This window comes from Macrosteles quadrilineatus, unplaced genomic scaffold (genome assembly GCF_028750875.1).
Source record: "Macrosteles quadrilineatus isolate MER2022 unplaced genomic scaffold, UCM_ALF_1.0 Scaffold_4__1_contigs__length_99947679, whole genome shotgun sequence".
Classification (NCBI taxonomy): domain Eukaryota; kingdom Metazoa; phylum Arthropoda; class Insecta; order Hemiptera; family Cicadellidae; genus Macrosteles; species Macrosteles quadrilineatus.
The window spans coordinates 8,154,447-8,172,434 of record NW_026542597.1 but is presented as its reverse complement, the minus strand read 5'-3'; the positions used below and the strand labels follow the sequence as shown (position 1 = coordinate 8,172,434).

At 29.1% G+C, this 17,988-nt stretch overlaps 1 protein-coding gene across 1 annotated transcript in view; it reads left to right on the top strand.

Moving 5' to 3' along the window:
* LOC128993370 (neuroligin-1-like) overlaps window positions 1-17,988 on the top strand; it is a 108,106-nt gene that overhangs the window by 22,072 nt on the left and 68,046 nt on the right. The window lies entirely within an intron of this gene.

Here is a 17,988-nt window from a genome sequence, read left to right as displayed (position 1 = left end):
CAAACTGTAACTAAACAGTAATCTTTGTTTCTAATAATTGAAGAAAGTTAAAATAAGCATTTCAACAATTTAAAGATATAAACTATTTTGTGGCTTGGTAAAACATGTAATGGTGTATCTACGTGTATACAATTTTTGAAAGATCTACGTGATCCTTGATTCAATAACACACCTGAACTTAACAAGTGTATAAGTATATATTGTATACTGTATATTGTATATATTGTATATATTGTATGTATTGTATATATTGTATATACTTTACATATTGTATATATTGTATATTTGTTAAAGCTTCTCGCATCAAAACAGTTTTTAATAATCACTAGTATCGGTATTTTAAATCAAATCCCTCCGTTAATATCGCAAACTTCACCGTTGACAATTGTGACGGAGATATGTAGAGTTCGTGCCACTTTAAAACAATGAGACTTCCTTTGTTAATCACGCTAACAAGAAACTCGCTTACCTACCCCTTGTAAAATATGTTTTGTTCGTGCGCCAAGCAATTGTTGGTCCCGAAAACAAATATTAAGTTTAAATAACCATTATTATTTATTTTCTTTCCAAACAACTAGATTTTACACCTTAGGTAGAATGGTAAACAGACAAAACAGTCGATTGATAAGTATACTAACATACAACGTCATTTATATTGTGAACGTTTATAAAACATTTCGTAATTATTATACGTTTGTTATTATGAGCAAAAGGTTGGTAAACAAACATATTTAAATGTATTACTCTGAATATAATTGGAGAACTTCCACTAAGAAAGTCATACGTATACCTATTAATTTTCATCATATTACGTTCTAAGTTTAGGATAAAAACATTTTAAATCATGTAAAAGTGTTAAAACTAGGATCGGAGGCCATAAGATAATATGTTAAGTTTTTCAATGTACAAGGAACATTAGAAATTAAAATACGAGAACCGCATTTAAAAATTAAATATTTCCATTACACTTTTGTAAAAGGGGTTTTATGTTTTATTCATAAATTATCTATTGCACGGTCAAGACCAAAAATTTGCATATAAGATGACATTATTTAATTAAGGATTATTTATTTAAGATTGTAAAACATTTGTCTAGTTTATTCATTCAAAACAAATTTTATATGATTAGATCTAATGGTAGAATAAAAAAAGGTAAATTATGTAGGAAATTATCATTTGTATTATACTTCTTGGATAAACACTCATAAAATCAAACTTTATGAGGATGTAGATTATATTACAGCATAGTTTCAGTACTTAAAATGCCACAGGAAGTACAATCTATAAACTTCAGCTATTAAACCTAGCTTATGACCTAATTATTAGTTGTAATCTGTATGAAAGTATAATTTATTAACCTTACCTCATTATTTTTACTATTATTACTAATCTAGGTGCGTATTTTAACCCAAGAATGACTGAAGGTTGAGTGAAGAATATAGTGGAATTCACCGTGTAGCTTTGTTGCAGACTGAGCTCAGATGTTTCATTAACAAGGACCTGTAATTAAAAGGCCAATTGAGGACAGCTGCGTTCAGTTCCGAACATTCTAAAACTATTAAAAAGCACAATTGAATAAAGTTAGAGATTAGAGCAAGTTTACAAGAACATTGACCTGTCATTTGTGGTTTAGGTTTAAATGAACATTTATAATTGCCTCGGTTGCTCTTCTATGTACTATTACTAAATATATCTGACGATAAAACAAATTATTCAAATTATTCTGCCATTATAATTAATATCAAGGTAAATAAAAATTCGTTATCATAGTTGGTTATAGTTTAATGTTTGATATGGTTGGCGAAAAAGTTTAACTAATTTAATACGATTCTATTAAAAATTGTAACTACAATACCGAACAATACATCAGAGGAAATAATGTGAAAACTTATTTGATTAAATTAGATAACAACGCAGTTCATGTTGATTCTAATCATTTGCACAATCACTTAGGAATGGTCTTGGTACATGAAATCAAATTTTTACATCAATTGCACACCCATTGTATATCAACCTAGATATGAATTAATCATTATACAAATTCAAATCTTTGTTAAACTAATTATCTACCATACTTGCGGTTTTGGGAAGAATTAAACTAATCACTTGTCAGAACAAATAACTAATAAAATCCCACCAACCTAAAGTTAATTGTTTTAGTCAGAATGTGCAGAGAAGGGAATGTTTAATATGGCGTCATAACTACAATACTGCAGTAGATTTAAAAGGCATTCTGTCAATACGAAATTTTAAAGAGAAGTGGTCTCTGGTGAACAGGTCTGTAGAACACAAACTCGTTGCTATTAAATCATAATCTCCAGTGGGAAATTTTATTTTGAAAACCCTAACTCAAAATTGTATCATGCGGCAAAATCTTGTTGTTATAATTATAAGAAAATGCTCTTTGAACTATCTGAGGTGAAGGGGGTTTACTAATGCCGAAGAAAATAAAATACTCTACAAAAGCGTATAGCCATACAAATATGCCATACAAAATATTCTATAGAAACCATGAAACTAAAATTTACCTACGACCGTTTTTTAAAGTAGCCATTTCAGTCCAGTTCTTAGAATTGAAAAGTTTCACTTTACAGCTGTTTACTTTCATATCCGCATAGTTTTCTCATATCCACACAGGTAACAGACCAATGAGGTTCAAGTATTGAGAGAAAAGAATTAAAATTGTAATGCTTCGAACGTCAACTAATCAGCTGATCAGCTGATCAGTTGACCAATTTAATTGTTGATCCGACATGTTCATGTTGATACTCGCGCATTCTTAATTAAGTTGGTGGAAGTCCAAAAATAAATGAAATATTTGCCGAATTGTACCTGATACAATATTGTTTATGGTAAGAGTGCTGCTAGCAATGTAATATTTAACGAAGTCTAACAAACACGTAATTACAGGAAATCAGCTGATTATACAACAAGTCGTTGCATCACTTTCAGTGGCAATGACAATACACGAAAACATAACCTCTCTAAAAAGTTATCAGTAGTGATTGTTAGTAATTAAATCCAGATTGATAGTAATAAAAAAACGGTCGTAGGTAAAGTAGTGTACGCAACTCGCGTTAATAGTCTTTACGACACTCGTAGAAGTTTTTAAGGCACTCGCCAAGGCTCGTGCCTTAAATTTTCTACTCGTGTCGTAAAGACTCACTTAACGCAATCGTTGCGTAACTACTATTTCATAACTGAATTCCTTAACACTAAATAAAACAGCAATATTGCAAAGTTATAAACACTTTTCAGTATATTTCACCCACTACAATATGATTCTTCTATAAATACTATGTGAATATATCTACCAAAAAAATTTGCCAAATATGAAAAATACTCTTTTATTCACATACCTAAAATCAAGCTCGTTGGTAAAAAAATTATTTACGTAAACTTATTAGAATCTTATTTCAAATTAAATATTTAAAATCGGAATTCGAGATAGATAAATATTTGGTTTATTGAAATACAAATACAAATTAAATAGTTTTTAAGGATCGTATTTATAGGACTACGTATTTAAAGATCCTGCAAAGAAAATATTACTTAATAATAACGTTACATTCTGTATTGTGAAAAATACGTTTTATGATCAGTTTATTTTTTTGTTAATTTGATTTATATCGTTTACACTCACACAACATCATTAGCGTCAATTGAACTATCGTAGATTGGGCCAATCAAAGTTTTAAATAATGTTCCTTAATAATGAAGGAAACAAAAATAATTGTTTAAATATTCCCTAGTAAACAATCAGGTAAAGTAACAGTAGCATCAGGAAATGTTAAGTTGATATGTTCAATGCTCGTGTGATACAGAACAGGGAAACGGATATGTAATGGCTTTCCGCCTACAATAAACCAAACATGTCACTGCTAAAATAATGCATACCACGACATGTTTTTTTATAACTTTTATAAACAAAAATTTCAATTGAAGTAGGTAGTGTAATTTTTAATGACTGAAATTAATTAAATTGTGGACTACGTATGTGAAAATCATGTATATTCCATTTACTTTATACATTTTACTTGATGTGGTTGATTTATAGAAAATATAATGGTTATTTTGTAAATTTGATTTGAAATATTAACATTAAATATAAATAATTCATTTATCATGTAGAATGTGGGGGTTGGGTATGGCAAACTAATTTATTCAGCCAGTACGCTTGAAAGATTATTAAAAAAAACTGTTGAGTTCTATCATAGCTATCAAAAGCTATTAACCTGTAAACCTATTTAAAATTCTATCAAATTATTTTATTTCTACTGTAGCGACTCTATAAAGCTTAAATCACACATTAAATTTTAAATTTAAACAGATTAGGTTGAATTTACCAATCGTTAAACCGTATATAAGTCAAAATAGTAAGTAAATTAGTAGGGAAAAGATTTTAAGATGCTTTTATAAGCATGCAACAGCTATAAAATCCCAAAACTATTATTTCCTCAACATAAATTAAACGCAATTCGTATTTTATTAAAAAAATCTGTAAAAATGCTTCAATCCTTTTTTTACTTCTACTAGGCCGACTACGCCAGTTTCACTGTGTTTCACTGTTTTCAGTCGCATTAACATCCACAATAATTTATAAATACAATCCAGTTATTAATACACATATAACATTGTGGATTTACACTCAAATGAAAATGGTTGAACGCAGGTAATAAGCCTTGTCCGGTGTCGATCGGTGAACGTTGACACTCTGATTCCCTGTGGTCGGATGTGTTACCGTTCAAGTATCAAAAGGCATAGTAAATCGTGAATGGCTACTCACTACATACAATGGATATGTATGAATACGTTAAATTTCAAACATTTTTGAAAACATTAAGTAATAACCATTGTGTAGAACAAAGATTTTCTGTGTCAAAATATAAAACACTACAGTGTGTCATGATGTTCTTATTGTTAATTTCAACTTGCCCAATGTTTTACTTCAATTTTTCAAGCCAATTATTTCAATATTAGATGTAAACGTACATAATTCGGAATTTGAAAAGGAAATATCGAGAAAAAAGGGTCAAAGCGATAAGTTTAGTAATAAATTTTAGTATGTTGAATTAGCTATGTGTCGTACACTGACGGCTTGTCTAAGTATAAAGGCAAACCAGCAAAGACATTAAGATATAGTATGGGTAAAACGCGAGGCAGACATCTTTAACTAATAACAAGGTTGAAGCTGAAAACCGAAACGATTCTAATACCTAGGGCCACAAAGATCTGTGATTAAAACACGTAGTCACAATTTTATCATTATATTAATTTAATTAATATAATTTAATCTACCTATTTTCGTACTTAACCAAAGATTTTGGAATGAAATAAAATTTTATTGTTTTTGACTTATAGACTTGTGACACACTTCAATAAATTGTATTGACACACTACGTATTCGTTTTGCAAAATAATCTGGCCTATATGATTTATGTATAAATTGTAACTAAAATGTTGGCTATACAATTAACTGCAAACAACCTAAAACTTGTGTACATTACCACAAAAGTAAATTAAGTTGAACTTTTAACGGTTTAGTTTGAAAGTAAAGATAATAAAACTTAATGAGTCAAAGATTAAGCACAGTTGAAGATAAATCCGACTTTGGCTTATCGTAGCTTTTAATGGAAACCACTTAGCTAATGAAAGTACTTATCGTAAATAAATCATTGACTGTCGTCCAAATGGACTCTTTTAAAGCCATAGCGTACTTAAACTAATTTACTTAATTGAATATTTTCAGTATTTCAATTTATTTATCAACATTAAATAAGAGTTAGATAAGAATTTTTACTGTGTTTGGAATTTTATTATAAACAATTGTATTATAAGTAAAGCTGTAAAGCTTAAGCTAAAATTTGAAAAGCAAATAAAATAATTTTGTAATTATAAAGTTGTAGTCAAAGTCGGCCAAAGAAACTGTACCTTAAATATAGTAAATATCACCTACCAAGAATTTCGCACCGATTTTAAACACGTATACTCTATGTATAATATGTATACTATACATAGAGGAGAACATTTATATCCACTTAATAATTGAACGTAATTCGTCATTCTAAACCTAAAATGTTTTCACGCATATATCCTTTTATCCTTCCTGACTGGGAAATTCAGAATAAACAACGTTTCCAGATGAGCAGTGTTTGGATAAGAACAAAAACTCTACAATAAGATCTGCGGATTACATAAAACCAAATCCTATCATAAAACAGCCTGCACCTGAGAGCCATCTAGAACGTGTTCCAACTTTTATTTGACTTAATATCTTCAGGATTAAATTTATATTATGTTTTTATCATAAAATTTACAATCGACCGGGGAAATTTTTCAAACACTCGATATAGCAATTAATTAGTTAATTTTAGTTTCATTAAATTAAGCATTTTGTACATAACTTAGCTTTAGCTAGTATTATTAAAATGTACATTGATTGATCGATCATATTTTAAATGGATTCTATATAAATCATGTTAATTACTTACAGATTTTAATTTGTCTTAAACATATATTTAAAAAATAGTAAAATATGTTTATTATAAAATATGTTTTATTTGATGTTTATAAAAAATATAAAAGAAATTTAGTAAATTTGATTTTGGAAACATTTCAAATTTAAATTTTAACAAGGTCTAGCTTTTAGTCAACATATAAAGATAACGGTAATGCAAACGTGTGTAAAAAAATTAATTTTAGAGCCCTATCCTTTTGTTTGTTTGCCTAGGAAATATAGGACATGAATGTCCTTAAAAATATTAAGAATAATATTATCCATTAACTTAGTTATAGTGAGTGTATGATCATACAAAAATAAACGTAGTGAATCTTTATATTGGATTTTATAAAAGGCCCCTTGCGTTACATCTAAGAACTGCACAGCTCTTAGGTGAAAATAACAGTCTGGCGTTTTAGAAAGAGGAATAGAATGTTCGTGTTCCTTGAAACAATGAGATTTCCGGTATTATTCACGCTAACTAGGAAGCGTGATTATGCGGAGTGAAATACGGTCGCTGCGTGCGTCAAAATTGTAACACCAAAACAGTCTTTGATTTTAATGTGTCCTTGACTTATTAACATTCCTTATCGTTTACTAATGTACAAATGATAAAAACATTTACGGGTAAAACCTCCAACATCTGGGAGTTTCTATACCTCTTTAACAAGTAAGTGTCTATTTTTACCAAACAACTCGAAATTCGATTACATTATTGCCTGGGCGTCTAAGAGCTCAAACATTATATCACTACTAACAACCAAAAAGTCAATTTAAATTTTAAAGATTGATTACTATTTATACTGTATTCTAAATGGTTCAACAACGATTCAGATTTATTTTAAGTCGTTATTCAAGCTCAGAGTAATGTTCAAGAGACTAATATAATCGGCGGATAAGGTTAGACCAAAAATATTCCCTTTTCACGTATACATTTGATAAACTAAGAATTATCGATATTTTTGAATTTTTATTTAACATAGGGTACAGGGTAACTATACCTATCAAATGAGTATTTTTTCACTGAGCTTTCGGAATGGTATAGGTAATGTAAAATGGTAATAATAATACTTAACTAAAGGGGAAAGTTAAAGTAACGTTTCATGCAGGAAATGTTTAGTGGACATGTTCAACGCGTGCGTGATGTAGGACAGAGGACCGGATATTTGATGAGTTTCCGGTTACAATGAAATGTATATTACTGGGTTATATTTCATAGCATGTGGCATAACATTATTTTGCTAAAAAAAAGTGTTGTCTAAATGTTTTGCTGTTTTTAATGTTTTTAAGTGATTAATTCGGTTAACATTACAAAATAATAGGTTAAATTATGTTGAAAAACGAAAAACATATTTTATTTTACAGTAGTAGGGATTTAATCCTCTAAATGCACACAAGAGAGTTACAAGAGCACTGATGCTTTGTAAACATAGTTCAAGTACTTTAAGTACTTTGGAAGTGTAGCCTGAGCAATTTAGATCTAGAAATCCATTTTTTGTACTTTATTTATCCTTAGTTTTAATTGGTGTAGTATGTTTTAATCAAAATCGTGTTACCCCAACATACATTATGTTCATTAGTCATAAAGCTGTAGCACGGTACAGTAAAATGATTCAAATATTTAAGCATAACAACTAGTTGTATTGAAATAAAAACATTTTGGATCTTGGTTATTTTTAACTAGCATTTTTGGTCCGTTTTTATTGAGGGGTCAGTAGGTTATAACTTTTAAAGATTTAAACAAGTTATTTTTTTTAATCTTCTACGGTTAAAATTGCATATTACATTTTTTTGTTGAGCTTTTAGCTCAGTAAGTAGTGCGATGCACTTCGGATTCACGGTAGCGATGTCGTAGGTCCGGATAATGGTACCTGCTACTACATTTAATGTTATAAGTAAAGTTATCCCAAACGTCATTAGATATATAGCACTATAGTGTTATATACGGTGTTTAAACATCCTTCGAAATGAGGAGTCACTCAATAGGGGTTGCTATTTAATAAATAAAGAAGTCACCCCTTACACCCTCTCACCCTGTTAGTTGGGTTAAAAATATTTTTGATTTAAGAAATTGTTAAAAACCAATGCCACAAACAGAATATTTCTATCTATTTCTGTAAAAAAATCATATTTGTTTCAATACTTTATTTACAAACAATGCTACCGTGCCGACTTACCCCTCAGAACTTACCCCAGATACCTTCTACGAAAGCCCTAAGACCTATGTGGATTGGCAAATGCAAGGATCTTAAACTCTTCAACATCTTCAAATCTTCTAAAAGAAAAAAAAAACAGAATTTATATTTGATTACCTTTCCTAAGATAAATAACCTACTGTAAGGTACAATAATAGTTAAAATATACTTTCACATTATGGAGAGTTACTTAAGCTCGTAACACGTATTAAATGTGTACATATACAAATATTTCATGCAATATATACCTAAAGGATACACTACCAAGCAAGTAATGCCTTATTTCAGAACACTTCATATTTATTTTTAGACAGCCTTAAAAACAACAAATAAGATATACTGTAATCATCGTAGTAAAGATTAATGGCTAAACTAGATGTTTGCATCCACTGTGAAATTGTTATGGATCTGCTTAAACCCCGATGGATGCAACATTGTTGATTTTGTTTGTAATGGAAATGGATGAATATACAAGCTTGTCCATCGACAAACTTTGACGCTCTGTTTCCCTGTGGATCGTTGTATTATCATCCACACGTGTCAAAAGGCATAATAAATGACGTTCGGTAACCCATCATATGCAATATTTTCTATAAGGATGCTTTAAGCTGATGAATCGTCCGATTTAGATGAGTAAAGGTTATTTTGAATTATACTATTAAATTGCTTGAATAGATCTATGTCTTATAATATATGGTTTGTTATAACTTTAGGCATTATGTTTGAATGTTGTGACATAGTGTTTCTATATGTTGAAATATTGTGTGTGCCCAATAGTAAAAACATGTAAAATTACATTTATTCTAGCGATTCTTAGCGAAAAGCTATGATCGGACTATGTGATCTCAGTTTTATGACGTCAAAATTGAATTATTCAATTTACAATTTATGACTTCCAAAAAGTAAAAAAATTGCATTTTATTTCAAGGATAATTTGTGGTTCTTGACAAAAATAATTAATTTGGTATGATAAAACATTGTTCTATATAATGTAAAGGAAATAAAAACTGTAAATATGAACATTTCCTACGTTATTGTCATTGAGAATAAACAAACTAAAGTAAATAGTTTATTTATAGACAAATTTATATGACAATGGCAAATAGCTCTATTTAATACTTAGCAATTACATTTAAATTAAAACCAAAACTGATTATCTAGCTAGTGGCAGTAAATACAGTATAAGTGCCTCACAACGTAACATTATTTTATAAGAAATACTAGCTGTACCCGCGGGCTTTGCCCCGTTTAACTTCATAAGTATTCGCATGGCTCAATCACGTCCTGGTTGAAGTTCGTTCGCTACGCTCGCTCACCTTTAGGTTGGAGCTCGTTCGCTGCGCTCACTTGCCTTCAGGTTAGCTCGTTCGCTACGCTATCGCCTCCAGGTTGAAGTTCGTTCGCTACGCTCACTCACCTTTTGGTTGCAAATTAGCTTTTGTCATAAATTAAAAAAATGATAGTGCTGCACCCTGTTGGTAATCCTTGTAACTTTAATGCTATTGAACATCATAGAACAGAACCAACTTGTTTAATTGAAACAGCTGTTAAGATTCATTAATTCCTTTTAAATATGAAAAATCATAAGGTTAACATGGGAAACTCCAGAGCCACTGGGGCGGAGCCCGATAGTCCGATCAGAATAAAAACTACTTAGTTTTCCTATTTAATGCCTAAAGAATCAGTGTACCAAATTTCAGCCTCCTAGGTAAATGGGAAGTGGGAGAATTAGTGATGAGTGAGTGAGTGAGTGAGTCAGTGAGGGCTTTGCCTTTTATATATTTAGATATTACAGTTTCAAGAAAATCCTTAAGTAAAATTCCAATCAGGTCTTTGTGGTGAGAGTATTCAAATCTCTAATGTTTTCAACTTCTTTATAGCCATTCTTAAAACTAACAAATATTTTTAACTCTCAACTCTGTGGTAGTTTTTGAGATTGTTTGTTGTAGTTTGGGATAGTTAGTTGATAAGCTTATAATACATTTAATGGGGTTATTACTACATTAAAATTTGTGTTTGTACATCACAAAAATGCTCATTCTCTTACTTACTCATTATCAATTCATTTTGGTCCTAAGAGTTAGCGTGGGATTTGTATTTGGGTCCAAGTGCTCTAAAGTAAGTTAGAATGGAACTTTGTTTGCTAATTAAGTAACTTAAATCTATCTGTTAGAAAGATAGACAAAAATTAAGAAAAAAAAGATTTACAGAAATTAGTGTGAAAATCTTATCATTATATTATTGCATTTTTCGTATCTGGGGGTAAAGCCACCTAAATATTTATTGACGTGCGTTTTCTTAGTCTACATAAAGTAGCGCGGTACATAAAGTAGGCGGTTGTGTTGCTAGCCTAGTGGTTATAGCATCTCGGACTTCGGTGCGGGAGGGACGGGTTCAATCCCCGGCACATCCACAAAACTTTCATGGGTTTGGACCGCTTTCCCTTAAAAGTGTTTGAAATTACTTCGTTACAAAAATTCCACTGGCGTAGATACGAGCAAAAAAAGTCAAGTCCAGGAGCAAAAGCAATTAAAATTATATCATACGATAAACTATAGTTTGATTACATTCTGTACTATGATATTAAATATACTCTAGATTAAAGATATTATGTTTTCATTGAATAAATCCAACAAAAAGTTAAAAAATATATTTTGTCAAGACGCCACTTTAAGTTATTTTTAACAATAGCTTTTGTGAACCGAGGTTAAATAGAGTAAATATATCTCGCGACAATGGACGGGCTTCTTTTCATCCTGAACCGGACATCTTAATGATTTAAATTTTTCTTTAGATTATAGTGTTTTCTTTGTAAAGATTTATTTTTAGTGGAAGTAATATTGTTTATTAACACCACTAAATATAATATCCTGCTTTTATAAATAAAAATTTTTCAAGGGAAAATGTGCAATGTTAAATTTTAGCTATAGGCCTACCTATGTTAAAACTTTATTAATATATTCGTTCAATTTCACTTTTTTTGTCTATGGACAAGTCTGTATGCAGTATTGCATAAAAGTAAACTAGAGGGTAGAAGTTAATAATTACCATGCAGATAGTAAATATGCAGTTGACAGAAAAAAAAGTTGTTAACATAACAAGATATGAATTGTAAAAGACAAAGATTTTTTTTAATACAAACAAATTCATAATGAATTGTTAGAACCAAAAAATATTAACTATATACATTTGTTTCTAGTGTTTAAAAAATAAAAAATAAAAGACATCAACTGAAATGTATATATAAAGTTTTAAATAAGAAAAATCTATAAGGAGTGCATTTAACATTACATACCTTAAGTTAAAAAGTCTACTTCTTTTGCGGAAATTTTTTTAACTCAAATTGAGGTTTGTTGGTAACTTTTGTATTATTAATATACCTGGATTAACATTAAAGCGAAATTAGAATTCATAAAATCAAACCCAGTCTGGGTGTGTACAAAAACATTTTGTATAAAGATTACAAATGAGTATTTATATATATTGCCATGAACATATACTTCCAGAACACTTAAATTTATCATTGGTTTTTTATTATACACATTGTTCGTTATATTTTTCAGTTTAGGGGTTACGTTATATTTTTCTTTTATTTTGCATTTGTCTAAATGAAAATGACAAAATTGAAGATTCAAATATACAGTTAAAATGTATGATAATTAACACAATCTCTGCTCGTCCTATTTATCATTTTAGGCGAATCTAAAATGCATTACAATATTTTTAAGTGTAGGAAATGCATATGATTCATAAGCAAATTTGGATTCGTAAAATTTTAACTATTACTTATATTAAAGTACAATCAGTAAGTACCCGTAACTTTTATTGTGAGTTCTAACAATCTTTGTGTTTCCTGCTTACAGTTATATACTTGTCATCAAATTATCTATTCTATCATTGATTATCCCTAAGTTTAGAGTACTGTACTTTTCCACTAATAGGCATTTAATGAAAAAAAAATTGTATCCATACTTCAAATGTAAATGTATGTAAACACCATGATAAATACATCAGATACATATACCTGTTTTGTTGTACAGTGTTAGTTTTTAAAATAAATAGTTTATTCATCATACAAATGATTTACTAATGAACAACAATCAACAGTTGAAAGTAAATGTATTTTACAACCAATCTAAGCAAACTGTAAGTGAATATTTACAAATAATACAGGTACAAATGCATCTATGTTTTGTACAAGTATAAATGTCAGCACCTACACATTTAAAGTTAAAGTTTGTATTTTGTTTGTCTCTACAGTTCCAGAGTCGCATCTCCTCACTGATTACTCCGGTATGAAGGACAGACCTGAATAGATGAAATAAGACTTTCATCATGAAACTGTTCTCTTTCACAGAGATAACATTGGCCTACGGAAAGAAATTGAAATGTTTGAAAAGGTTTTATACGTTAACATATGTCGTAATTAGTTTGAAAAACATGGATATCAAGAACAAACTGTATATTATATAGTTTATTTTTACACTATGCTGCTATGCTGCAGGAAATTAATAATACCAGGTATCCGAAAAAGAACTCCCTAGTTTTAAAATTTATTTATTTATTGTACAATATATAAATTACAATAATCGATACATTAAATGAAAGGTACTGTAATTAAATAACATTTTTTGAAACACTAGTACACCTCGATATGTGAACCATATTTGTAGGTCTGCATTGTGCATATATCTAAGTGATTTTACACATTAGTTATGTATTATTTTTTATAATTATTTATCACCAAAACTACGCCCAAGCTCAAACAGGTGTACCAAACTTATTGCTAATGTATGAAACTAAAACTTATAAGTACACTCTACAGCACCAAAGTATTATTACTCATCTTTTAAAATACTACTAACGTAAGGTATTAAAAGAAAAAACTTGGGGTTTTTTTCGGACACGCTGTATAATATGTTAATATAAGTATAAATAAAGTATTTGTATTGATATTCAAGCCAATGTTAAATTACATTTATGAATCTAATACATATCATTTTAATACAAATAACCGATACGCAATGCAAGATTAAACCTATTTTATTGTTTCCATTAATCGAAAATCGTATGCATAATTTTTATAGATGTTAGAGATTAAGAGTATTGATTTTTTCAATATAAATTATGATATGTTAGATCCATGTATTACTTCCCATATAAACTTATATTACTTACCAAGTAATATTAGGGAACGAGCTGGCGTAGTGGTTAGAGCGCGGGACTTCAGTCCCTGAGGTCCCGGGTTCGATCCCCGCCAAGTCACCAATGGATTTTATCTAAGTGATAGTGCCGCAACCCCTAGATCTAGCCTCAAGTAATGTGAAAAACAATCCCAGGCTCGTGCCTAGCGTCCTTAGGACAAAAAAAACCATGTAATATTCTTGTGCTAGTTCAATATATTATATATGAAGATCGAATAGTAATTTTTCATTATATTTTACACAGTCCTTAAGTTCAAAGGTTGATTGTCATTTCTCTAAGGATTATTCAGGGATTCCCAGTTAATGTTTCTCCTTTAATCACTTCTTGGGTGATTTTTCACGCTACAAGATTCTAAAGTACTTATACTTATTTTAGAATTATTAGTAACTATTTTTGCCTTTGAATATTTAGAAATAATTATAAATTTACCAATAACTAATTCGTTTAGTAAGCTTCTTGTAGTTATGTGTTATATGATATGGAACAAAGCTAAAAGACATTTATATTAAAAAATAATTATATATTTTGAAAATATGTCAAAAACTTTTAAACCTATATTTTATTTAGAGTATTGGAAATTACATAGATTTAACTTTTTCAGTTCAAACAAGTTGAAACAAGTAAGCTTAGAAGTTTGTCCAACATTACGTACCATGCGTGTAAAATATATAATGTATTATTTAGTTTTTGTGACAATAAAGTACCATCTGTAATTTGAATAATTTACTTTCAGTATGACTTTGATTATTAATTCTTAAATGCCAGAAACCAACTGCAGCAAGAATCCTTTTACGGGTCAAAAACATAATAGGGGAAACACGTCCTTGTTAGCTATGTCAGCATTTATTATGAAAACAAAATGCCTGAAAGGCATTTATATTAAGAATATCGGTGAAATAGTGTTTATTAAGTTTAAATTTTGATTGTGGTACTATAATCAAAAAAACCTAAATGTTCTGTGTTCAAGAAACAGTTATTACTAATATATAATACCACAAGGATGTAAAAAATGTAATTCAATTGATTTTACATTTTGAATTAATGACATACAAGTAATTTCCTTGCAGACAGTTTTTTTTTATTTATTTATCACGTTTATCCATATTTGTCCAGGGAAAATCCGTATTGTGGTGAAAAAAATATGCTTGTCGATAAAAAATATTCAGATTGCGGAGTTTTTAATATCGGATGATAAACACAAAACACGCAGAGCAATAAATTCCGCCAATACAGAATGTTGCAGAGTCGGGCTTTGCTTGGTTTTGCTATAGATTTAACAGGAGTTAACCCTGGGTTTTTAATATGTCACCACTGAGTTCAGAATAATAAATTGTGAACAGAGTATTACTATCGTATTATTGTATATAACTTTCGGTTTTTGTACATCTAAATCGGTTTAACAGGCTTAGTTTATAAGCTGTTAGTGCACACTATTGCTTAATATTACAATAACGAGTATCTATAAATTTAATAAAGAAACCATATTCTTTTTTTCTATCAATTATACCTAAAAAATGTCATTCCAAACCTTTTTGTATACACTACAGAACTTAACAGCCCTTTTGATTGCAATTAAAACTAACGTTATGGCTAAAATACCATGATGCACATTATTCACATAACATTAAAACTACATACACTTTCTGTATTTGTACCAAACAGTATTCTAACAACTAACATACTTTTTTTAATAATTGAAAACATACTAAAGACATTGTATTATAAATTATGAATATTTACAGTATTACAGTATTAATAGTGTTAAAACCTATTTATACTATACAAAAAAGAAAGGTTTTAAACGGATAAATATTCGTAGAATTCTAGATGTGCTGAAGTAAATTGCATTTTTTGTACAAGAAGATCAGAAATTATACTCCTTACATAAAATATAATATGTTGTGTATTTTGAACTAAAAAAATATATAAATTAAGGAAGACTTATATTTAAATTAGAGGTGAATTATCCACCCTTAGAGGGGCGATATCAATGACTATACGAAATTAAAGTGAATTGAAATGTTATTTATACGATAAGAGATTCGAGACTACACAGAAGTTAAATTTTAATTTATTATAAATAATAACAAATAAGACTAAATATTATGCTATATAGTAAAATTGTACACGTGCTTTAGTTACTTAAATTTTAAAAACTGAAATACAACTGAACCCAATAATTTTTTTCAATAATTTTAATTGTTTATTAACATCTTAATTATTAAAAACTAAAATATACCAAGAGCAAACCAGAGTAATAGGACTTAGAATATTTTGCTTTTTAAGTATGAATGTTCTAAGTAAAGAATGAGGATTTTAATTAAGGACGAATGCGTTTATTAATTGTTTATTAAAGCCTATATTTCTATATATCAATATTTCTGAGTTCAATTAAGTGGTTTACACAAATCGTTTTATATTTAAGTACAAAGCAGACAAGTTGAAGGCACCTGGGGCTCCGTCTGTCAATCTCCTTTGCCCAACCAACCGAGACATTTCTTTGTAAAACAGTTTGAAATTTCTTTCCGTTTGAATTATTTTACCTTTGGAAATGGCCTTTTTATTACTAAAATAAAAGATTCAAACTGCATAATACCTTTGTGTTTAACACCATACAATTATATAATTTTTTTAATGTGAGGGAGTTGTCTTAATTAAAAAGGTAGTCAATTAAATACATTTGAAATGAAATAAAATGCTCTTAAAAAAATTACTTCACAAATAAACACTAAATTACACTTAAATGAACTTATCAATACACTAGTTACGATGAGAATAAAAAAAAAACAATAAAACTTCAATTGGCATAATTATAGCAAATTAAAAAAAAACCATTGTAGCTACAAAAGGACGGATTACATGAAATGATTCTTGGGGTAGTGTTTTATACATTTTAATCAACTTGCTTAGTTCCATAAAATGAAGCTACATAGTATTATATACCATTGGAGTTAAAACAATTGATAAAAGAAGTAAAAAGACAGTAAGTTTATTTGTAAAAAAAATATTCTCTATTAGTTTACCAACAGTTTATATTTTCTATTAAATACTTTAAATTTTCGAAAATGTGGTAAAGAATAATGTTATAAAAACCTATTCGATATATATATGAGTAGAACACCTTAATATATGATAAATGGTAAACTGAATATATAAGTAGACTATCTATTAATCTGGTTAATAACTATGAACTGATTCCAAAGACAGTTGATACATTTCTAAACTATGGGCAACAATATATGTATTTGTAAAGTAAAATGTTCTTTGACATAAATAAACTTGGATTGGAACGACCCCTTTACGAGATTTATAGCAAAACTCATAAGCACGTATTAATATAGCAACAAAATAAATTATCCCAGAGTGAATATTTCTGCAGGGAATTGGGTAAGTTTTACGGGTTCTTTACCAGACAGTCGGAGACAAAGTGAAAAACTCTTTTGAACTGCACATTAAATCTTTCGCATCATTAAATGCTGTTCAAAGAACAAAACTCTAAACTTGGATGTGAGAAAGTTTTCTTTTTTGACAAATCACAGTTTAAATACGTCTAACTAGGCCTAACTCAGAAATGAGACACTTTTTTGTCAGTGTTGGAACGGCACTTGGTAGCATTACGAGTGTAAGAATTAATAGAAAACATTTAAAATTCCAAGCGGGATAGAGTACAGCCAAAATAAAAAAATAATTAATATATTTTGTTGAATTCATTATAACTGTAATTTGACCTTAATACAATTCTACATTATATACGTGGTTTTTCATTCACATTTCACAAAAACATGATTGATTGGTATTTTTTAATTATTAATTTTAGGGCTAGCGTTCTTATATCTCAAATTCAACAATAATGCTTTGGTTACGGGATAGTTCTTTTATGTTTTTAAATCCAAGCTTTTGCTCCATACTTTACATGACAACTACGAAAATCATATACTAGTATATTTAGTCTACATTTATGCTTATGGAATCATATTTATAATCTTTTTAAATGAGTTAATAAATATCAAATGGTTGAGTTAAGTATTACGTACGTTTACGAAGATCTTACAAGTACCTATCTTTATTGATGTTTTAAATGTTATAGCT